We start from the raw sequence: 23,587 nt of genomic DNA, 5'->3' as shown, positions 1-23,587 counted from the left end.
GGATCATCTTTATTATCATTATTCTGAATTCTTTTTCAGGTAGACTGCCTATTTCCTCTTCATTTGTTAGGTCTGGTGGGTTTTTATCTTGCTCCTTCAACTGCTGTGTGTTTTTTTGTCTTCTCATTTTGCTTATCTTACTGTGTGGGGGGTCTCCTTTTTGCAGGCTGCAGGTTCGTAGTTCCCGTTGTTTTTGGTGTCTGTCCCCCGTGGCTAAGGTTGGTTCAGTGGGTTGTGTAGGCTTCCTGGTAGAGGGGACTAGTGCCTGTGTTCTGGTGGATGAGGCTGGATCTTGTCTTTCTGGTGGGCAAGTCCACGTCTGGTGGTGTGTTTTGGGGTGTCTGTGGACTTATTATGATTTTAGGCAGCCTCTCTGCTAATGGGTGGGGTTGTGTTCCTGTCTTGCTAGTTGTTTGACATAGGGTGTCCAGCACTGTAGCTTGCTGGTCGTTGAGTGAAGCTGGGTGTTGGTGTTGAGATGGAGATCTCTGGGAGATTTTCGCCATTTCATATTACGTGGAGCTGGGAGGTCTCTTGTGGACCAGTGTACTGAAGTTGGCTCTCCCACCTCAGAGGCACAGCACTGACTCCTGGCTGCAGCACCAAGAGCCTTTCATCCACACGGCTCAGAATAAAAGGGAGAAAAAGTAGAAAGAAAGAATTAGTAGAAGTAGAAAGAAAGAAAGAAAGAAAGAAGGAAAGAAGGAAAGAAAGGAGGGAGGGAGGGAGGAAGGAAGGAAGGAAAAAAGAAACAAAGAAAGAAGATAAAGTAAAATAAAATAAAGTAAGATAAAATATAATAAAGTTATTAAAATAAAAAATAATTATTAAGAAAAAAATAAAAAAAAAAAACCCAAACAAACAAACAAAAAACCGGACGGATAGAGCCCTAGGACAAATGGTGGAAGCAAAGCTATGCAGACAAAATCTCACACAGAAGCATACACATACACACAAAAAGAGGAAAAGGGGAAAAAATCATAAATCTTGCTCTCAAAGTCCACCTCCCCAATTTGGGATGATTCATTGTCTATTCATGTATTCCACAGATGCAGGTTACATCAAGTTGATTGTGGAGCTTTAATCGCTGCTCCTGAGGCGGCTGGGAGAGATTTCCCTTTCTCTTCTTTGTTCTCACAGCTCCCGGGGCTCAGCTTTGGATTTGGCCCCGCCTCTGCATGTAGGTCGCCCGGAGGGCGTCTGTTCTTTGCTCAGACAGGACGGGGTTAAAGGAGCCGCTGATTCGGGGGCTCTGGCTCACTGAGGCCGGGGGGGAGGGAGGGGCACGGATGCGGGGCGGGCCTGCGGCGGCAGAGGCCGGCGTGACGTTGCACCATCCTGAGGTGCGCCGTGCGTTCTCCCAGGGAAGTTGCCCCTGGATCCCGGGACCCTGGCTGTGGCGGGCTGTACAGGCTCCCTGGAAGGTGGGTGTGGATAGTGACCTGTGCTCGCACACAGGCTTCTTGGTGGCGGCAGCAGCAGCCTTAGCGTCTCATGCCCGTCTCTGGGGTCCTCGCTTTTACCCGCGGCTCGCGCCCGTCTCTGGAGCTCCTTTAAGCAGCGCTCTTAATCCCTTCTCCTCGCGCACCAGGAAACAAAGAGGGAAGAAAAAGCCTCTTGACCCTTCGGCAGCTCCAGACTTTTCCCCGGACTCCCTCCCGGCTAGCCGTGGTGCACTAACCCCCTTGCAGGCTGTGTTCACGCCGCCACCCCCAGTCCTCTCCCTGCGCTCCGACAGAAGCCCGAGCCTCAGCTCCCTGCCCCGCCCACCCTGGCGGGGGAGCAAACAGCCTCTCGGGCTGGTGAGTGCCGGTCGGCCCTGATCCTCTGTGCGGGAATCTCTCCGCTTTGCCCTCCGCACCCCTGTGGCTGCGCTCTCCTCCTCGGCTCTGAAGTTTCCCCCTCCCTCACCTGCAGTCTCCGCCCGTGAAGGGGCTTCTAGTGTGTGGAAACGTTTCCTCCTTCACAGCTCCCTCCCACTGGTGCAGGGCCCGTCCCTATGCTTTTGTCTCTGTTTATTTATTTATTTACTTTTTGTCCTACCCAGGTACATGGGGAGTTCCTTGCCTTTTGGGAGGTCTGAGGTCTTCTGCCAGCGTTCAGTAGGTGTTCTGTAGGAGTTGTTCCACGTGTAGATGTATTTCTGGTGTATCTGTCGGGAGGAAGGTGATCTCCGCGTCTTACTCTTCCGCCATCTTCCCCCTCTCCCAAACACTTTAATAATAGTAATTTTTCTGATGCATGAGCATGGAGTATTGTTTTCTATTGTGTCTTCAGTTTCTTTATCAATGCTTTATAGTTTTCTGAGTATAGGTCTTTCATGTCCTTGGTTAGATTTATTGCTAAATAGTTCGTTCTTTTCGATGGAATTGTCAGTGGGATTGTTTTCTTAATTTTTATTGCTGGTGGTTCATTATTAGTGTATAGAAACAAAAGTGATTTGTGTATATTGATTCCATATTTTGCAACTTTACTGAATTTATTTTTTAGCATATTTTTTGAAGTAATGTGAAAAATTGCAATACTAAAATCTCACAGTTTCTACTGTACCCCAGGTAATCCACAGGACCCAAGAGATGGTAGCTACTAATATACTCCTCCCATGGTGCCTCTTCATACCATGCGGACTCCTACAAGGGAAATAAGTATCACAACTTTGGTTGAACGTGGTCTGGGTAAGTCTTGTCCTCTATAACAAAATTTGATGTCTGTCTTATCTGATTTTCTGGCATGATACTGACATGGTTGTCTAGAAAAGTAATTTAGTTTCCAGTAATTTAAAATGTACCGAAAAGTTGCAATAATGGCAAAAAGTACTCACGTTTGCCACTTCACACAAAATGCTCAGTGTGTTTTGCCCAAGGAACCAGCACATAACCCCTAAATGAAGAAATCCTGATGTCCACATTATAATTTTTTTTTTTTTTTTTTGCGGTGCGCGGGCCTCTCACTGCTGTGGCCTCTCCCGCTGCGGAGCACAGGCTCCGGACGCGCAGGCTCAGCAGCCACGGCTCACGGGCCCAGCCGCTCCGCGGCACGTGGGATCCTCCCGGACCGGGGCACGATCCCGCGCCCCCTGCATCGGCAGGCGGACTCCCAACCACTGCGCCACCAGGGAAGCCCACATTATAATTTAATACTCAGCCCCACTTCAACTTTCACCTGCTGTCCCAACTGTATGAAGATGTCTTTTTCCATCCTGATCCGGTTTTCTTTTTCTGGACCCATTACTGAGTTTCTCCCTCATTTGGACAACTGTGATAGATTTGAAGCAGACAAGATGAATATGGGATCTAGGTGGCCTTTTCTGTATGGCTTTTTTCACTAAGAATGTTTTTAATGTTCATTTTTGTAACAAATATCAGCGCTGCACTTCTTTTTCATTGTCATTAAAAATACAAAACACGACTTTAGCATTTAATTCACTTTACGTATACAGTTTTGTGGTATTAACTACCTTCATATAGTTGCACAAGCAAGTTAACTAACATGTGTACCTCCTGTGTGCATGGCAGATACCCAGGAAATTGAGTAACACCCTGAAACGGCCCAAGACATCACCTTAAATACCGTCTTCATCTAAAAGGAAAAAACAGGAAGGCTATAGTTGTTTCTGTCTACATTCATTTGATTGTATATGGTTTCCAATTGATGGTGTATAACTAGTTGTGGAGAAGTCATGGGATAGGTGGCTTCATTTCAGTTTGAATTTCCAAATTTAGTGGATTCTGCAGGCTTGATACAAGGTTTACAAATTTCATATTGGATCAGGACCTCCCATGGTGTAACTGGTATTCATGGTTTGTTCAACAATTAAAGTTCTGCATGATATGAGTTCATCCCGGAGTAATCCAGGTTAGTTTCTGTTATACATTTGTCCCAGGATGAAAGGACAAGAGAAATAAGACCTGATTTATTATAAAAGTGCCTTCAAACTAATTGATACTGAAGTATAGTTGGCCTACAATGTTGTGTTAATTTCTACTGTACAGCAAAGTGATTCATATGTACATACACACATATATACATATTTTTCATATTCTTTTCCATTATCGCTAATTACAGGGTATTGAATACAGTTCCCTGTGCTGTACAGTAAGACCTTGTTTATCCATCCTATATATAATAATTTGCATCTACTAATCCCAAACTCCCAATCCATCCCTCTCCCCTGTCTTCCCCTTGACAACCACAAGTCTGTTTTCTATATTTGTGAGTCTGTTTTTGTCCTGTAGATAGGTTCATTTGGGTCTCATTTTATAATCCACATATAAGTGATATCATATGGTATTTGTTGTTCTCTGTCTGACTTACTTCACTTTGTATGATAATCTCTAGGTCCATCCATGTAGCTGCAAATGGCATTATTTCATTCTGTTTTATGGCTGAGTAATATTCCATTGTATATATGTACCACATCTTCTATATCCATTCATCTGTTGAGGGACATTAAGGTTGCTTCCATGTCTTGGCTGTTGTGAATAGTGCTGCTGTGAATGCTGGGGTGCACGTGTCTTTTAGAATTATAGTTTTGTCTGGATGTGTGCCCAGGAGTGGGATTGCTGGTTCATATGGTAATTCTGTTTTTAGTTTTTGAGGAACCTCCATACTGTTTCCCATAGTGGCTGCATCAATTTACATTCCCACCAGTAGTGTAGGAGGGTTCCCTTTTCTCCACATCCCTTCCAGCATTTATTTCTAGACATTTTAATGATGGCCATTCTGACCACTGTGAGGTGGTAACTCACTGTAGTTTTGATTTGCATTCTCTAATAATTAGTGATGTGGAGTGTCTTTTCAGGTGCCTATTAGCCATCTGTATGTCTTTGGAGAAATGTCTATTTAGACCTTCTGCCTATTTTTTTTTTTTTTGAGTTGTATGAGCTGTTTGTATATTTTAGAATTAAGCCCTTGTTGGTCACATCATTTGCAGGTATTTTCTCCCAAACAGTGAGCACAGGTTCTGGAACAACTGGATACCCACATGCAGAAGAGTAAAGTTGGACCCTTACCTCCCCCAACCCCATATACAAAATCAATGCAAAATGGACCAAAGGCCTAGATGCAAGAACGAAAATTATAAAACTCGTAGAAGAAAACATGAGAGTAAATCTACATGACCTTGGATTTGGTCATGATTTCATAGATCTACCAAAAGCACAAGCAACAAAAGACAAAATAGATGAATTGGACTTCCTCAAAATGAAAAACAGTTGTGTATAAAAGGAGCAAGGAATAAGATAATCCACCATCCAAAATGGCCCAAGATGTTTGCAAACCATGTATCTGATAAAGGACTGTAGCCCAGCAGCCAAGCCCCCCGTGGTCCAGTGGAGTGTCTGTGCGGCCCCTCCCGTCCTCGGTGATCAGGGGATTTCAGGCCCCACAGCACCCGAGGGGTGGACACGGGTCATCCTCAGCACCCTTAGGGAGTGAGAGCTGGATGGTTTTGAGCCCAGATGCCCTCCCATTACTGCCCTCAAAGGCTGAAGGCTTCAGCATGCCTCCAGAAGGACACAGAGTATTTGCAAGTCTTTGAGAACCAAGAGAACCGTCTTCACTTTTCTGAAAGGGCATCTTATTATTTCACAGCATGACCATTTTCAATCTGGCTCTCAGGGGTGCCCTCCAACCTTCCTGATTTCTCTGAGAGTGGCCATGGTGGTTTGGCTGTCCCCAGTCCCCACACCAGGTGACAAGGCCAGTGGGGCCAGAACCTGGTGGTCCTTAGCTTCGCTGGAGACTAACCCAGACTCTCAGCCTGCGATTGAACGTGGACGCCCCTGCTTCTCCCCATCACCTATTCTCATCTCCTCCTCTGTCTCTCTTCCTCTTGCTTTTCAGTCTCAGATTTACCTGACGGCCACCACTCACAGCTCCCACAGAACCCAGAGATTTCTCCTGGAAGGAAATGTTCTGGAAAATCAGAGGGATAAATAAAGGATGCAGCTGATTCCCGCCTTGTGCTGACGCCCAAGACGGTGAGGAGACTCAGTGTTTTCTCATTAGAATTTTAAATCCTCCAAGTAATAGATCATTGCGGGGGGTGGACATCCAGTGTTCTCCTGCTCATTCTAAGAATGTCATTCCTGGATTTTAGTGTGGTAAATAATTTATATTATAAATATGCAGAGGGGGGGATATCCATTTAAAAAATGTTAGAGGTAACTCCAAGGGATTTACAACAAACAAGCACACAGAACCCTGTGTCCAGACACTGGCTGAGAGGCTCCTACCATGAGCCGCAGTCCCCTGGAGGGTGGAGTGGCCATGACTCTCCTCCCGCAGGTGAGCCTACACAGGCACATCCCACGTGGGACCACTGCATCGCAGAATCTTAGAGTGGCCAATGGCAGGCAGCTGGCTAGAGATGCGGACAAGAGAAAACTGCCCAGCAGCCTGGGACAACCCTGGGGTGAGGCCTTAGGAAGGGCCAGTGTCAGAGCCTCAGAGATAACTTGAAGAGAGTTCAGGCTGTTAAGGACATCATCAGAGATGTACTTAGGGACATATTCAGGGCCTTAGTTATGGACAGGATCAGGGCATTATTTAGTGACAGCTTAGACTATAAGGGACAGCATCAGGGCCTAAGTTAGGGACAGTGTCAGTGCTTCACTTAGAGATAATGCGAGAGCCTTAGTTAGACACAGTTCAGGCTGTTACTTAGGGATATCTTCAGGGCCTTAGGCCAGCATCATGGCCATAATTAGAACCAGTGTCAGGGCGTTAGTTAGGGCCAAAACTAGGGTGTTAGTTAGGGAAAGAGTCAGGTCATTAGTTACAGACAGTGTCAGGGTTTTAGGTAGGGACAGCGGCAAGTCCTTAGTTAAGGTGTCGAGGCCTCACTTAGGGGCAGCGTCAGGATGTTAGGGAGAGTCAGGACATTAGAATTTCAGATTCTGAGGTAGAGACAGCATCAGGGCCTTAGTTAGGGACAGCGTCAGAGACTTACCTAGGGACATATTCAGGGCCTTAGTTATGGACAGGATCAGGGTGATACAGAGGAACAGCTAAGGATATTAGGGGCACCTTCAGGGCCTCAATTAGGGATAGCATCAGGGTATTAGTTAGAAAAAGAGTCAGGCCATTATTATAGATAGTGTCAGTGCCTTAGGTAGAGAAAGCATCAGGGCCTTAGTTAAGGACAGCGTCAGAGACATACTTAGGGACATATTCAGGGCCTTAGTTATGGACAGGATCAGGGCGTTATTGAGAGATACATGAGGCTATTAGGGACAGCATCAGGGTGTTAGGGAAAGAATCGACCGTTATTATAGACAGTGACAGTGCCTCAGGTAGAGACATCATCATAGCCTTAGTTAGGAAGAGGGTCAGGTCCTTGGGGAGGGACAGGGTCAGGCCAACAGTGAGGGACATCTAAGGCTATTAGGGACATCGTCAAGGCCTTAGATTGGGCCAGCATCAGGGCTGTAGTGTCGACCAGTGTCAGGGAATTAATGAAGGACAAAATTAGGGTGTTAGTTAGGGAAAGAGTCAGGTCATTAGTTACAGACAGTTTTAGGGCCTCAGGTAGAATCGGCATCAAGGCCTTAGTTAGGAAGAGCATCGGGACGTTAGTTAGGGCCAGCAACAGGGCCTTAGTTAGGGACAGTGTTGTCAGGCCCTCAGCGATCACTTGAGGGCCTTCGTAAGAGACAGTTTAGGCCGTTAGTTAGGGACACTACAGAGACTTTCTTAGGGGTATATTCAGGGCCTTAGGAACAGAATCAGGGTGTTATTTTGTGACCGCTTAGGCACTAAGGGACAGCATCAAAGCCTAAGTTAGGGAGGGTGTCAGCGTCTTGGGGATAGTGTTAGAGACTTTGTAAATTATAGCTTAGGCCATTAGCTAGGGACAGTGTCAGGGGCTTATTAAGGGCAGTGTCAGAGACTTAATGAGGGACATCTTCAGGGCCTTAGTTATGGACAGGATCAGGTCCATACTTGGGACCAGTGTCAGGCCGTTATTTAGGGGCAGTGTCAGGGCCTTCTGTAGAGACAGCATCAAGGCCCTTAGTAAGAAAGAGGGTCAGGGCCTTAGGACAGGGTCAGAGACGTCCTCAGGCACATATTCAGGGCCTTAGTAATGGACAGGATCAGGACCCCAGTGAGGGACATCTAAGTGTATTAGGGACATTGTCAGGGCCTTAGATATGGTCAGCGTCGGGGCCGTAGTTAGGACCAGTGTCAGGGCGTTATTTAGGGACAAAATTAGGATGTTAGTTAAGGAAAAAGTCAGGAAATTGGTTACAGACAGTGTCAGCTTCTCAGCTAGAGACTTCAAGGTCTTAGTGAGAGCATCAGCATCTCAGGTAGGAGCTGTATCAGGCCATTACTTACAGACAGTGTCAAGGCCTTAATTAGGGAGAGTGTCAGGGCCTCAGAGAAAAACTTGAGGGCCTTAGTAAGAGACACTTCAGGCTGTTCGTTAGGGACATCATCAGGGCGTTAGTTATGGACAGGGTCAGGGTATTAGTGAAAGACAGCTCAGGCAATTAGGCACACCGTCAGGGCCTTGGGTAGGGGCAGCGTCAGGGAGTAGTTGGGGAAAGAGTGAGGCTGTTAGGTAAAGACAGACTCAGGGCCTTAGTTGGAGACAGTGTCAGGTTCTTCATTAGGGACACTGTCATGGCCTCAGTTAAAGATAACTTGAGGGTCTTAGTTAGAGATAGTGTCAGGGACTTAGTTATGGACATCATTAGGGCCTCAGTTAGAGGTAATTTGAGGGCCTTAGTAAGAGACATTTTGGGTCATTAGTGACATTGTCTGGACCTTAGTGCCGTCTTCAGTACATCATTTATGGGCCGCATCAGGGCATTAATGAGGGACAGCTGAAGTTATAGGGACCATATCAGGGGCTTAGTTAGGGACTGTGTCAGAACCTTTGTTAGGGAAAGAGTGAGGCCACTAGTTAAAGACAGACTCAGGGCCTTAGTTAGAGACAGTCTCAATCCTTAATTATGGAGAGTTTCAGGGCCTCAGTTAAAGATAAGTTGAGGGCCTTTGTTAAGGACAGCCTCCAGGTCTCAGTTAGGGACAGGTTCACAGCCTCGGGACTAAATTCAGGGCCTTAGTTAGGGACAGCATCAGGGATTTAGTTATCATAAGAGGCTCGACATTAGCTAAAGACAAGGTTAGGTTGAGGTCTAGGGATAGCGTCAGGAAATGACCTAGGGATAGTGTCAAGACAATAGCTACTTAGAGCATCATTGCCTAATTTAGGACCAGTGTCAGGGCTTCAGGTAGGGACAGTGTCAGAGCTTGACTTAGGGAGAGCGACAGGACCTGCATGAGGCCTAGCGTCAGGCCCTTAGCTGGGCACACTGTCAGGGCATGATGTAGGAACAGCATCAGGGCCTTTGTTGGATCAGCAATAGGGTCTTAGTTAAAGACATGATGAGGGCCTGAGGTAGTCACAGTGACAAGGCCTCAGGTAGGCATAGCTTCAGGGCCTGAGTTAGGCACAGCCTCAGGCCTTCACTTAGGGACAACGACAGGGCTTTCTTAGAGACAGTGTCAGGACCTTGGTTAGAAATGGGTCAGGATATTAGCTCAGGATAGTGTCCGGATTTTAGTTATTGCCAGCAGCAGGGCCTATATTATGGACAGATTCCAGGCCTTAGTTAGAGACAGTGTCAGGGCCTTAGTTAGGACTAGTCTGGGCCTTAGGTAGGGAGAGCATTAAGGCTTCAGTGAGGATAAGAGGCAGGAAATTAGCTCGGGACAGAGTCAGCTTCCAGGCCAGGGATAGTGTCAGGAAGTGAGCTAGGGATAGCGTGAAGATGTCAGTTACTGAGAGCATCAGGGCCTTAGTTAGGACCAGTGTCAGGGCCTTAATCAGGACCAGTGTCAGGGCTTGATGTAGGGGTAGCATCAGAGCCTAACTATCAGGGCCTAAGTGAGGCCTATCTCTAGGGCCTGAGTGAGGGACAGTGTCAGGGCATGACCTAGGAGCAGGAAAAGGACCTCTGTAGGATCAGCATTGGGGTCTTCGTTAAAGACATTCTCAGGGCCTCTGTTAGGGACATCCTCAGGACCTCCCTTAGGGACAGGGTCAGGGCTTACTTTGGGACAGTTTCAGGACCTTGGTAAGACATGGGTCAGGTTATTAGCTCAGGATAATGTCAGGACTTTAGATATTGATGGCAGCAGGGTCTTAGAGACAGTTTCAGCGCCTGACTTAGGACAAGCCTCCAGGTCTCAGTTAGGGACAGGTTCACGGCCTCGAGACCAATTTCGGGGCCTTAGTTAGGGACAGCGTCAGGGATATAGTTGGTATAAGAGACTCGACCTTAGTTAAAGGCAAGGTTAGGTTAAGGTCTAGGGATAGTGTCAGGACATGACCTAGGGATAGTGCCAAGACCTTAGTTACTTAGAGCATCAGGGCCGAATTTAGGACCAGTGTCAGGGCTTCAGGTAGGGACAGCCTCACAGCCGGACTTAGGAAGAGTGACAGAGCTTGAGTGAGGCCTAGTGTCAGGGCCTTAGCTAAGGATAGTGTCAGGGCATGACTTAGGAGCAGCATAAGGGCCTCGGTAGGATCAGCCTCAGGGGCTTTGCTAAAGCCATTATCAGGGCCTCTGTTAGGGACAGCCTCAGGGTCTCACTGAGGGACAGCGTCAGGGCTTACTTAGGGACAGTTTCAGGAACTTGGTAAGAGATTGGTCAGGAAATTAGTTCAGGATAGTGTCAGGACATTAGATATTGACGGCAGCAGGGCCTTAGTTAGAGACAGTGTCAGGGCCAGCTTTAGGACTAGCATCAGAGCCTCTGTTAGCTACCATGTCAGGGCCTGAGTTAGGAATAGTGTTAGGGCATTAGTGAGGGACAGTTCTGGGCCGGATTTAGGACGAGCATCTAGGCCTTAGTTAGGGACAGTGTCAGGGCCTTGGGCCTAAATTCAGGGTGAGTGTTAGGCACAGTGTAAGGGTTTCAGTTAGCATAAGAGGCAGGACATTTGCTAGGGACAGGGTTAGGGTAAAGTTTAGGGATCGTGTCAGGAAATGACCTAGGGATAGTGTCAAGACCTTAGTCACTGAGAGTATCAGGGCCTTATTTAAAACCAGTATCATGGCTTCAGGTAGGGACAGCATCAGTGCCTGACTTAGGGAGAGTGACAGGGCCTGAGTGAGGCCTAGCGTCAGGCCCTTGGCTGGGAACACTGTCAGGGCATGGTGTAGGAACAGCATCAGGGCCTTTGTTGGATCAGCAATAGGGTCTTAGTTAAAGACATTATGAGGGCCTGAGGTAGTCACAGTGACAAGGCCTCAGGTAGGCATAGCTTCAGGGCCTGAGTTAGGCACAGCCTCAGGTCTTCACTTAGGGACAGCGACAGGGCTTTCTTAGAGACAGTGTCAGAACCTTGGTTAGGAATGGGTCAGGATATTAGCTCAGGATACTGTCCAGATTTTAGTTATTGCCAGCAGCAGGGCCTATATTAGGGACAGATTCCGGGCCTTAGTCAGAGACAGTGTCAGGGCCTTAGTTAGGAGTAGTCAGGGCCTTAGTTAGGGAGACCATTAGGGCTTCAGTGAGGATAAGAGGCAAGAAATTAGCTCGGGACAGAGTCAGCTTCCAGGCCAGGGATAGTGTCAGGAAATGAGCTAGGGATAGCGTGAAGACATTGGTTACTGAGAGCATCAGGGCCTTAATCAGGACCAGTGTCAGGGCTTGATGTAGGGATAGCGTCAGAGCCTAACTAAGGTACGGCAACAGGGCGTAATTGAGGCCTAGGTTTAGGGCCTGAGTTAGGGACAGTGTCATGGCCTTGGGACTAAATTCAGGGCCTGAGGTATTCACAGCACAAGGGCTTTAGTTAGCTTAAGAGGCAGGACATTTGCTAGGGACAGGGTTAGGGTAAAGTTTAGGGATCGTGTCAGGAAATGACCTAGGGATAGTGACAAGACCTTAGTTACTGATAGTATCAGGGCCTTATTTAGGAGCAGTGTCAGAGATTCAGGTAGGGACAGCGTCAGTGCCTGACATAGGGAGAGCAACAGGGCCTGAGTGAGACCTAGCGTCAGGCCCTTAGCTGGGAACACTGTCAGGGCATGATGTAGCAGCAGCATCAGGGCCTTTGTTGGATCAGCAATAGGGTCTTAGTTAAAGACATGATCAGGGCCTGAGGTAGTCACAGCGTCAATGCCTCAGGTAGGCATAGCTTCAGGGCCTGAGTTAGGCACAGCCTCAGGTCTTCACTTAGGGACAGCGACAGGGCTTTCTTAGAGACAGTGTCAGGACCTTGGTAAGACATGGGTCAGGATAGTAGCTCAGGATGATGTCAGGACTTTAGATATTGAGGGCCACAGGGCCTTAGAGACAGTGTCAGGGCCTGACTTAGGATGAGCATCAGAGCCTTTGTTAGGTACAGTGTCAGGGACTGAGTTAGGTGTAGTGTCAGGGCCTGAGTTCGGACGAGCCTCCAGGCCTCAGGGACAGCGTCACGGCCTCGGGACTAATTTCAGGGCCTTAGTTAAGGGCAGCATCAGGGATTTAGTTAGCATAAGGGGCTCGACTTTAGTTAAAGACAAGGTTAGGTTAAGGTCTAGGGATAGTGTCAGGACATGACCTAGGGATAGTGTCAAGACCTTAGTTACTTAGAGCATGGGCCTAATTTAGGACCAGTGTGAAGGTTTCAGGTAGGGACAGCATCAGAGCCTGACTTAGGGAGAGTGACAGGGCCTGATTCAGGCCTAGCGTTGGGCCCTTAGCTGGGGACACTGTCAGGGCATGATGTAGCAGCAGCATCAGGGCCTTTGTTGGGTCAGCAATAGGGTCTTAGTTAAAGACATGATCAGGGTCTGAGGGAGTCACAGCGTCAATGCCTCAGGTAGGCATAGCTCCAGGGCCTGAGTTAGGCACAGCCTCAGGCCTTCACTTAGGGACAGCGACAGGGCTTTCTTAGGGACAGTGTCAGGACCTTGGTTAGAAATGGGTTAGGATATTAGCTCAGGTTAGTGTCCGGATTTTAGTTATTGCCGGTAGCAGGGCCTATATTAGGGACAGATTCTGGGCCTTAGTTTGAGACAGTGTCAGGGCCTTTGTTAATACTAGTCTGGGTCTTAGTTATGGAGAGCATTAGGGGTTGAGTGAGGATAAGAGGCAGGAAATTAGCTCAGGACAGAGTCAGCTTCCAGGCCAGGGATAGTGTCAGGAAATGAGCTAGTGATAGCGTGAAGACCTTAGTTATTGAGAGCATCAGGGCCTTCGTTAGGACCAGTGTCAGGGCCTTAATCAGGACCAGTGTCATGTCTTGATGTAGACACAGTGTCAGACCCTAACTAAGGTACGGCAACAGGGCCTAAGTGAGGCCTATATTTAGGGCCTGAGTGAGGGACAGTGTCAAGGCATGACCTAGGAGCAGGATAAGGGCCTCTGTAGGATCAGCATTGGGGTCTTCATTAAAGACATTCTCAGGGCCTCACTTAGGGGCAGGGTCAGGGCTTACTTTGGGACAGTTTCAGGACTTTGGTAAGACATGGGTCAGGATATTAGCTCAGGATAATGTCAGGACTTTAGATATTGATGGCAGCAGGGCCTTAGAGACAGTGCCAGGGCCTGACTTAGGACAAGCATCAGAGCCTTTGTTAGGTACAGTGTCAAGGACTGAGTTAGGAATAGTTTTAGGGCCTCAGGGACAGTGTCAGGGCCGGATTTAGGACAAGCATCTAGGCCTTAGTTAGGGACAGTGTCAGGGCCTTGGGACTAAATTCGGGGTCTGAGTTAGACACAGCATAAGGTCTTCAGTTAGCGTAAGAGGCAGGACAGTTGCTAGGGACAGGGTTAGCGTAAAGTTTATGGATCGTGTCAGGAAATGACCTAGGGATAGTGTCAAGACCTTAGTCACTGAGAGTATCAGGGCCTTATTTAAAACCAGTATCATGGCTTCAGGTAGGGACAGCATCAGGGCCTGACTTAGGGAGAGTGACAGGGCGTGAGTGAGGCCTAGCGTCAGGCCCTTAGCTGGGGACACTGTCAGGGCATGATGTAGGAGCTGCATCAGGGCCTTTGTTGGATCAGCAATAGGGTCTTAGTTAAAGACATGATCAGGGCCTGAGGTAGTCACAGTGACAAGGCCTCAGGTAGGCATAGCTTCAGGGCCTGAGTTAGGCACAGCCTTAGGTCTTCACTTAGGGACAGCGACAGGACTTTCTTAGGGACAGTGTCAGGCCCTTGGTTAGGAATGGGTCAGGATATTAGCTCCGGATAGTGTCCGGATTTTAGTTATTACCGGTAGCAGGGCCTATATTAGGGACAGATTCCGGGCCTTAGTTAGAGACAGTGTCAGGGCCTTAGTTAGGACTACTCTGGGCCTTATTTAGGGAGAGCATTAGGACTTCACTGAGGATAAGAGGCAGGAAGTTAGCTCGGGATAGAGTCAGCTTCCAGGCCAGGGATAGTGTCAGGAAATGAGCTAGGGATAGCGTGAAGACCTTAGTTATTGAGAGCAGCAGGGCCTTAGTTAGAGACAGTGTCAGGGCCTGCGTTAGGACTAGCATCAGAGCCTCTGTTAGGTACCGTGTCAGGGCCTGAGTTAGGAATAGTGTTAGGGCATTAGTGAGGGACAGTTCTGGGCCGGATTTAGGACGAGCATCTAGGCCTTAGTTAGGGACAGTGTCCTGGCCTTGGGCCTAAATTCAGTGTCTGTGTTAGGCACAGAGTAAGGGCTTCAGTTAGCATAAGAGGCAGGATATTTGCTAGGGACAGGGTTAGGGTAAAGTTTATGGATCATGTCAGGAAATGACCTAGGGATAGTGTCAAGACCTTAGTCACTGAGAGTATCAGGGCCTTAATTAGAACCAGTATCAAGGATTCAGGTAGGGACAGCATCAGAGCCTGACTTAGGGAGAGTGACAGGGCCTGAGTGAGGCCTAGCGTCAGCCCTTAGCTGGGGACACTGTAAGGGCATGATGTAGCAGCAGCATCAGGGCCTTTGTTGGATCAGCAGTAGGGTCTTAGTTGCTAAGCAACATCCAGGCCCGGAGCCCTTCGGAGTCACTCTGTGTAGGCCGCGTGTAGTGCAACACACTGCAGTGTTTTGGGGACAGCTTGATTTACCCAATACTCCCACATGTTCACAAACACCTTTCTAGCATGTCCAACATGCCGTGTAAGTCTGACTCATTGCCCTAGTCTGAGCTGCACTAAGAGAAACACTTGGCTTCGCATTCCATCTAAGACCTCCTACCTGAAGTCACCCTGCCTCCAAGAATAAGTCAGCTTGCGTTCCTACTGCAACTAAAGCCCAGTTCTTCGAGTAACACTGCAGGCTTTTGAAGAGGCACAGGCCCGAATTCCTACCTAGGGCGTTCCTTGGTTGACGTAGTTCACTAGATGCAGAACATCTTGCTTGGAGGAGTTGGTTCAGGGAAGGAACCAGTTGTAATCTGTGTCTCTTTTGACTTGTTAGAAAGCACAGGGATGTATGCTGCGTGTGCCCGTGGAAATGGGGGCCTGATGGAACTAGCCTTGCTTTCCCATTTTGAAAGCTCCATGCATGTTGCCTTGGAGCTACCTGAAATTCACTGCTGTTGACAGAACTCTAGCCACTGTAGGCATGGCTCTGCAAAGAAAGTGAGTTCCCTATAGCTAAACAGGGTTCTTTCATGGCTGGGGTGGGGCTCAGCCTGCCATGCTCTAGAGCTAAATGGAAACTCAACTTGAGTACTTGCCTCAAGGTAAGGCCCTGAGTAGACATGCAGAAAGGGAGGCATGCGGCTGTTCCATGAGGTCTTCATCGGGGTTCTGCCTTATTTTAAAGATGTACCCTTTTCAGGATTCCTATGCCCCTTGGGTGTGCATCCTTTTCCCTCCAAGGTCACTGAGAACCTCCAGACCTTCTGTGGGCCTGCTGACCAAAATCGAGGCCCATAGGTCCCTTGGAGGTCCTCTGTGTATGACGAGTGATGGGCAACACATTGCACGTTACTTAAGGAGAGCTACATTGCCAGAGCACTCGAACAGCATCAGGACCACATTTATAGCCAGTCCGAGGTGCCATGGAAGTCTTCATCATGGCTCTCGTCTGAGCTGCCAGGAGAAAACACTCTGCCTAGAATTTTTCGAAGACTTCGTACCTGAAGTCACTATACTCAGGTAGGAAGTCAGCATCCTACCATGCTGTGTCGCTAATGGGACATTAAACGAGAGCGCTTGCCTCGAGGTAAGGCCCTGAATTGCCGTGCAGAAGTGGAGCGTGCAGCAGTTTCCATGAGGCCGTAGCCACTGCTCTGCATTATCTTAATGGCAGTATGCTTTTCAGGACACCTAGGAGCCTCGCGGGGGCATCCTCTTCCGGCAGGAACAGTGAGTACCCCCAGCCCCCCCTGGGCCTGCTAAGTAACTTCCAGGCTCGTAGCCCTTCGGAGTCACTGTGTGTATGCTGAGTGTAGGGCAACACACTGCACTCTTTTTTGGGACAGCTTGATTTCCCCAGTACTCCCACAGGTTCAGGTAAACCGTTCTAGCACGTCCAACATGCCATGTAAGTCTGACTTATTGCCCTAGACTGAGCTGGACATAGAAAAACACTCGGTTTCCCATTCCATCTAGGACCTCCTTCCTGAGTTCACCCTGCTTCCAGGATACGGTCGGCATGTGTTACTACCTGAATGAAAGCACAGCTCTTCATGTAACAGTACAGGCTTTTGAAGAGCCACAAGCCCGAAGTTCTACCTAGGGTGATCCTTGGTTGATGTAGTTCACTAGATGCAGAACACCTGGCTTGGAGAAGTTGATTCAGGGAAGGAACCAGTGTGTAATCGGTGTCTCTTTCGACTTGTTAGAAACAACAGGGATATATGCTGCCTGTGCCCATGAAATGGGGGCCTGATGCAACTAGCCTTGCTTTCCCATTTTGAAAGCTCCATTCATGCTGCCTTGAAACTACCTGAAATTCACTGCTGTTTACAGGCCTCTAGACACGGTAAGCATGGCTCTGAGAAGAAAATGAGTTTTCTCTAGCTAAACCGGTTGCTTCCATGGCCGGGGTGGAGCTCAGCCTGCCATGCTCTAGAGCTAAAGGGAAACTCAACGTGAGTACTTGCCTCGAGGTAAGGCCCTGAGTAGCCAGGCAGAAATGGAGGCGTGCATCTCTTTCCATGAGGTCTTATTCGCGTTCTCCTTTATTTTAGAGGAAGTACCTTTTTCAGGACTCCTAGGCCCCTCGGGTGTGCATCATTTTCCCTCCAGGATCACTGAGTACCTCCAGAAATCTTGTGGGCCTGCTGAGCAAAAACGAGGCCCGTAGGTCGCTCCCTCGGAGGCCCTCTGTGTATGCCAAGTGATGGGCAACACACTGCACGTTCCTTAAGGAGAGCTACATTTCCAGAGCCATCGAACTGCCTCAGGACCCCATTTGTGGCCAATCCGACGTGCCATGGAAGTCTTCGTCATGGCTGTTGTCTAGGCGACCATGAGAAAACATTCAGCTTAGAATTCTTCGAAAACTACTAACTGAAGTCACCCTAGTCAAGGAGAAAGTCAGCATCCTACCATGCTCTGTCGCTCACAGGACACTCAAAGTGAGCACTTGCCTCGAGGTAAGGCCCTGAATTGCCGGGCAGAATCAGAGGGGGGCAGCAGTTCCCATGAGGCCGTAGTCACTGCTCCGCATTATCGTAATGGCAGTACGCTTTTCAGGACACCTGAGATCCTCGTGTCAGCACCCTATTGCCGACAGGAACAGTGAGTACCCCCAGGCCCCCCTAGCCCTGCAAAGCAACTTCCAGGCCCGTAGCCCTTTGGAGCCACTCCGTGTATGCTGAATATAGGGCAACACACTGCCCTCCTTCATGGGACAGCTTGAAATCCCAAGCACTCCCAGAGTTTCACGAACACCGCTGTGGCACGTCCAAAATGCCGGGGAAGTCTGACTCATTGCCCTAGTTTGAGCTGCACTGAGAAAAACCCTCGGCTTCGCATTCCATCTAGGACTTCCTGCCTGAAGTCACCCTGCCTCCAGGAGAAAGTCGGCTTGCTGTCCGACTGCCACTAAAGCCCAGTTGTTCGTGTAACACTGCAGGCTTTTGAAGAGCCACAGGCCCGAGGCCTAGCTAGGGCGTACCTTGGTTGAGGCAGTTTGCTAGATGCAAAACACCCTGCTTCGAGGAGTTGATTCAGGGAAGGAACCACTGGGTAACCTGTGTCTCTTTTGACTTGTTAGAGATCACAGGGATGTATGCTGCGTGTGCCCATGGAAATGGGGGCCTGATGGAACTAACCTTGCTTTCCCATTTTGAAAGCTCCATGCATGCTGCCTTGAAGCGACCTGAAATTCACTGCTGTTGACAGGCCTCCAGCCACTGTACACCTGGCTCTGGGAAGAAAATGAATTTCCTCTATCTAAACCAGGTGCTTCCATGGCTGGTGTAGAGCTCAGCCTGCCATGCTCTAGAGCTAAAGGGAAACTCAAAGTGAGTACTTGCCTCGAGGAAAGGCCCTGAGTATCCGAACAGAAAGGGAGGCATGCAGCTGTTTCCATGAGGTCTTAGTCGCTATTCTGCTGTATTTTAAAGGAAGTACCCTTTTCAGGACTCCTAGGCCCCTCGGGTGTGCATCATTTCCCTCAAGGTTCACTGAGTACCTCCAGACCCCTGTGGGCCTGCTGAACAACATCGAGGCCCATAGGTTGGTCCCTCAGAGGCCCTCTGTGTATGCCAACTGATGGGCAACACAGTGCATGTTCCTTAAGGAGAGCTACATTTCCAGAATTCTCGAACTGCCTCAGGACAACGTTTCTGGCCAGTCTGACATGCCATGGAAGTCTTCGTCATGACCGTCGTCTAAGCTGCCATGGGAAAACATTCTGCTTACAATTTTGCGAGGCGCTCGTACCTGAAGTCACTCTGCTGAAGGAAAAATTCAGCATCCTACCATGCTGTGTTGCTAACGGAACAATCTGCGTGAGCACTTGCCTCAAGGTAAGGCCCTGAATGGCCGTGCAGACGCGCAGGCATGCAGCAGTTTCCATTGAGGCCGTAGCCGCTGCTCTGCGTCATCTTAAGAGCAGAACGCTTTTCAGGACACCTAGGAGCCTCGCGTGGGCACCCTATTCCAGGCAGGAACACTGAGTACCCCCAGGCCCCGCTGGGCCTGCTATGCAACTTCCAGGCCCATAGCCCTTCGGAGCCACTCTGTGTATGCCGAATACAGGGCCACACACTGCACTCCGTCATGGGACAGCTTGAAATTCCCAGCACTCCCAGAGCTTCACGAAAACCATTCTAGCATGTCCAAAATGCTGGGGAAGTCTGACTCATTGCCCTAGTCTGAGCTGCACTGACAAAAACCCTCGGCTTCGCATTCCATCTAGGACCTCCTCCCTGATCACCCTGCCTCCAGGAGAATGTCGGCTTGCATTCCGACTGCCACTAAAGACCAGTTCTTCGTGTAACACTGCAGGCTTTTGAAGAGCCACAGACCCGAGGCCTAGCTTTGGCGTTCCTTGTTTGAGGCAGTTTGCTAGATGCAGAACACTCTGCTTCGATGAGTTGATTCAGGGAAGGAACCACTGGGTAACCTGTGTCTCTTTTGACTTGTTAGAAACCACAGGGATGTATGCTGCGTGTGCCCATGGAAATGGGGGCCTGATGGAACTAGCCTTGCTTTCCCATTTTGAAAGCTCCATGCATGCTGCCTTGAAGCTACCCGAACTTCACTGCTGTTGACAGGCCTCTAGCTACTGTACGCCTGGCTCTGGGAAGAAAATGAGTTTCCTCTATCTAAACCAGGTGCTTCCATGGCCGGGGTGGAGCTCAGCCTGCCATGCTCTAGAGCTAAAGGGAAACTCAACGTGAGTACTTGCCTCGTGGAAAGGCCCTGAGTATCCGTACAGAAAGGGAGGCATGCAGCTGTGTCCATGAGGTCTTAGTCGCTGTTCTGCTGTGTTTGAAAGGATGTACCCTTTTCAGGACTCCTAGGCCCCTCGGGTGTGCATCATTTCCCTCAAGGTTCACTGAGTACCTCCAGACCCCTGTGGGCCTGCTGAACAACATTGAGGCACATAGGTCGGTCCCTCAGAGGCCCCCTGTGTATGCCGAGTGATGGGCAACACAGTGCATGTTCCTTAAGGAGAGCTACATTTCCAGAATTCTCGAACTGCCTCAGGACCACATTTCTGGACAGTCGGACCTGCCATGGAAGTCTTCGTCATGAACGTCGTCTGAGATGCCATGGGAAAACATTCTGCTTACAATTCTTTTAGGACCTCATACCTGAAGTCACTCTGCTCAAGGAAAAATTCAGCATCCTACTGTGCTGTGTCGCTAACAGGACACTCAGCATGAGCAGTTGCTTCAAGGTAAGGCTCTGAATGGCCGTGCAGAAGCCGAGGCACGCAGCAGTTTCCATGAGGCCATAGCCACTGCTCTGCATTATCTTAACGGCAGTACGCTTTTCAGGACACCTAGGAGCCTTGTGTTCGCACCTTATTCCCAGCAGGAGCACTGACTACCCCAGGCCACCCTGGGCCTGCTAAGCAACTTCCAGGCCTGTATCCCTTCGGAGCCAGTCTGTGTATGCCGAGTATAGAGCAACACACTGCCCTCCTTCATGGGATAGCTTGAAATCCCTAGCACTCCCAGAGTTTCACGAACACCATTCTAGCACGTCCAACATGCCGGGGAAGTCTGACTCATTGCCCTAGTCTGAGCTGCACTGAGAAAAACCCTTGGCTTCACATTCCATCTAGGACCTCCTGCCTGAAGTCACCCTGCCTCCAGGAGAAATTCAATTTGCGTTTCGACTGCCACTAAAGCCCAGTTGTTCGTGTAACACTGCAGGCTTTTGAAGAGCCACAGGCCTGGAAGCCTAGCTAGGGCGTACCTTGGTTGAGGCATTTCGCTAGATGCAGAACACCCTGCTTCAAGGAGTTTATTCAGGGAAGGAATCACTGGGTAACCTGCGTCTCTTTTGACTTGTTAGAAACCATAGGGATGTATGCTGAGTGTGCCCATGGAAATGGGGGCCTGATGCAACTAGACTTGCTTTCCCATTTTGAAAGCTCCATTCATGCTGCCTTGAAGCTACGTGAAATTCATTGCTGTTGACAGCCCTCTAGCCACTGCAGGCCTAGTTCTGGGAAGAAAATGATTTTCCTCTCTCTAAACCAGGTGCTTCCATGGCCGGGGTGGAGTTCAGCCTGCCATGCTCTAGAACTAAAGGGAAACTCAACCTGGCTACTTGCCTCGAGGGAAGGCGCTGAGTATCTGGACAGAAAGGGAGGCATGCGGCTGTTTCCATGAGGTCTAAGTCGCTGTACTGCTGTATTTTAAAGGAAGTACCCTTTTCAGGACTCCTAGGCCCCTCGGGTGTGCATTATTTCGCTCCAGGATCACTGAGTACCTCCAGACCCCTGAGGGACTGCTGAGCAACATCGAAGCCCATAGGTTGGTCCCTCTGAGGCCCTCTGCGTATGCCACGTGAGGGGCAACAACACACTGCACGTTCCTTAAGGTGAGCTATATTTCCAGAGCCCTTGAACTGCCTCAGGACCACATTTCTGGCCAGTCCGACGTGCCATGGAATTCTTTGTCATTGCCATCGTCTGAGCTGCCATGGGAAAACATTCTGCTTACCATTCTTCGATGACCTCGTACGTGAAGTCACTCTTCTCGAGGAGAAATTCAGCATCCTACCATGATGTTTCGCTAACGGTACACTCAGCGTTAGCACTTGCCTCAAGATAAGGCCCTGAATTGCCGTGCGGAAGCGGAGGCGTGCAGCAGTTTCCATGAACCCATAGCCGATGCAGTGCATTTTCTTAACGGCAGTATGCTTTTCAGGACACCTAGGAGCCTCGCGTCGGCATCGTATTGCCGGCAGGAACACTGAGTACCCCCACGTCCCCCTGGGCCTGCTAAGCAACTTCCTGGCCCGTAGCCCTTCAGAGCCACTCTGTGTATGCCGAGTGTAGGGCAACACAGTGCATGCCTTCTTGGGACTGCTTGAAATCCCCAGCATTCCCAGAGGTTCACGAACACCGGTCTAGAACGTCCAACATGCCGGGGAAATCTGACTCATTGAAGACCCTCTGCTTAGAATTCCATGAAGACCTCGTACCTGAAGTCAACCTCCTCGAGGAGAAAGTCAGCATCCTACCATGCTGTGTTGCTAATGGGACACTCAGTGTGAGCACTTGCCTCGAGGTAACGCCTACTGCGTGCTGTGACCCATATCACCTGTGAGGACACAAGCCACAAGCATATGTTGTGTCCTGTTAGCCTCCCAGCCAGTCCCTGAAGGTGAGGGTGGCCCTGCAGACCCCAGCCCTCTCCTCCATGTCTTGTAGGTGGAAGACCCACTTCTCCTTGCCATTCCAGAAGCAGTTCTGGGGCTGTCCTGGGAGGGCTTCTGGGGTTATGCAGGCTGAGCCCCTGTTGCTATCTACCCACTTCCCCACAAGAGCCTCCAGAGCAAGCAGTTTGCCCTGTTGCCTGAATGACTGCCCAGAAATTTTCTCAGGAAAGAATCAGGGGTTTTTGTAGCAGCGTCTGCAGGCAGCTCTGCATCTGGGCCCACGTTCACATCTTCTGTGTAAACACCGAGAGCCTTCCCTGACGCATGCCCCCGGCTGACCACCTCAGCATGCCGACCACAGGCCCCAGTGCGGGCGTCAGACTGCCCCCCCCCGTCTCAGCCTCCGCCTCTTGTTGTCAGAGCTGCTCCAGGCCCTGCTCAAGCCCCGTGCACCCAGCTTTCACAGGGATGTCCTGCACCCCCACCTTCAGCAGGAGTTCACCTAAGTATTTAAGTGAAGGGGTCCAGAGATAAAGGATGCTACAAACAAACAAACAGATGGAACCAGCTGGGACCAAGACGGCAATGAGTGTGACCTCCAACCGACCCAACCGAGTGACCCAACCGAGTCTCATCACATGTTGAATTTACTATATCAGCATATTAAGTGACACACCCACCGGCGGCCATGACTGGACATGAAGGACCAGAAACGGGTAAAAGGAGGTGGTACCTCAGCCCCTTGGAGGAAGCCCCGCCCCTTCGCCGGAAGGCCTCTTCATCCCATCACTAGCCTCCCTCCTCCTCCCTTTGTCTTTATTCTTTTTTTTTTTTTTTTGCGGTACGCGGTCCTCTCAGTGTTGTGGCCTCTTCCGTTGCGGAGCACAGGCTCCAGACGCGCAGGCTCAGCGGCCATGGCTCACGGGCCCAGCCGCTCCATGGCATGTGGGATCTTCCTGGATCGGGGCACGAATCCATGTGCCCTGCATTGGCAGGCGGACTCTCAACCACTGCGCCACCAGGGAAGCCCTCTTTGTCTTTATTCTTTAAAATTAAACCTCTCTCTCCAGGAGGGCGAGAAGGCGATCTGTGAACTCAGTTCCCGCTTCTCCACTCTTTGGCCACTGAATGGAGCCTGTGCTGTGTTGGTCTCGGCTTTGGTTCTGTTATTTGCCTACTTGAACCCACGTGGGAAAAGGAAACCTCCCCCACTGAGGCAGAGCGCCTCGCAGGCTGGGGCCCGAGCAGGGTCCACATGACTTCACCTGGTAACAGTCTGTAAGGGGACGGTGGTCTCTGCCCGCAGGGTGGGGGAGGGAACACCTACAGCCACAGCACCGGCTCCGTGGAC

The sequence above is a fragment of the Lagenorhynchus albirostris genome, chromosome 6 (assembly GCF_949774975.1).
Source record: "Lagenorhynchus albirostris chromosome 6, mLagAlb1.1, whole genome shotgun sequence".
Taxonomy (NCBI): domain Eukaryota; kingdom Metazoa; phylum Chordata; class Mammalia; order Artiodactyla; family Delphinidae; genus Lagenorhynchus; species Lagenorhynchus albirostris.
The sequence above is the reverse complement of the archived record's forward strand: the minus strand, read 5'-3'. Positions refer to the sequence as shown.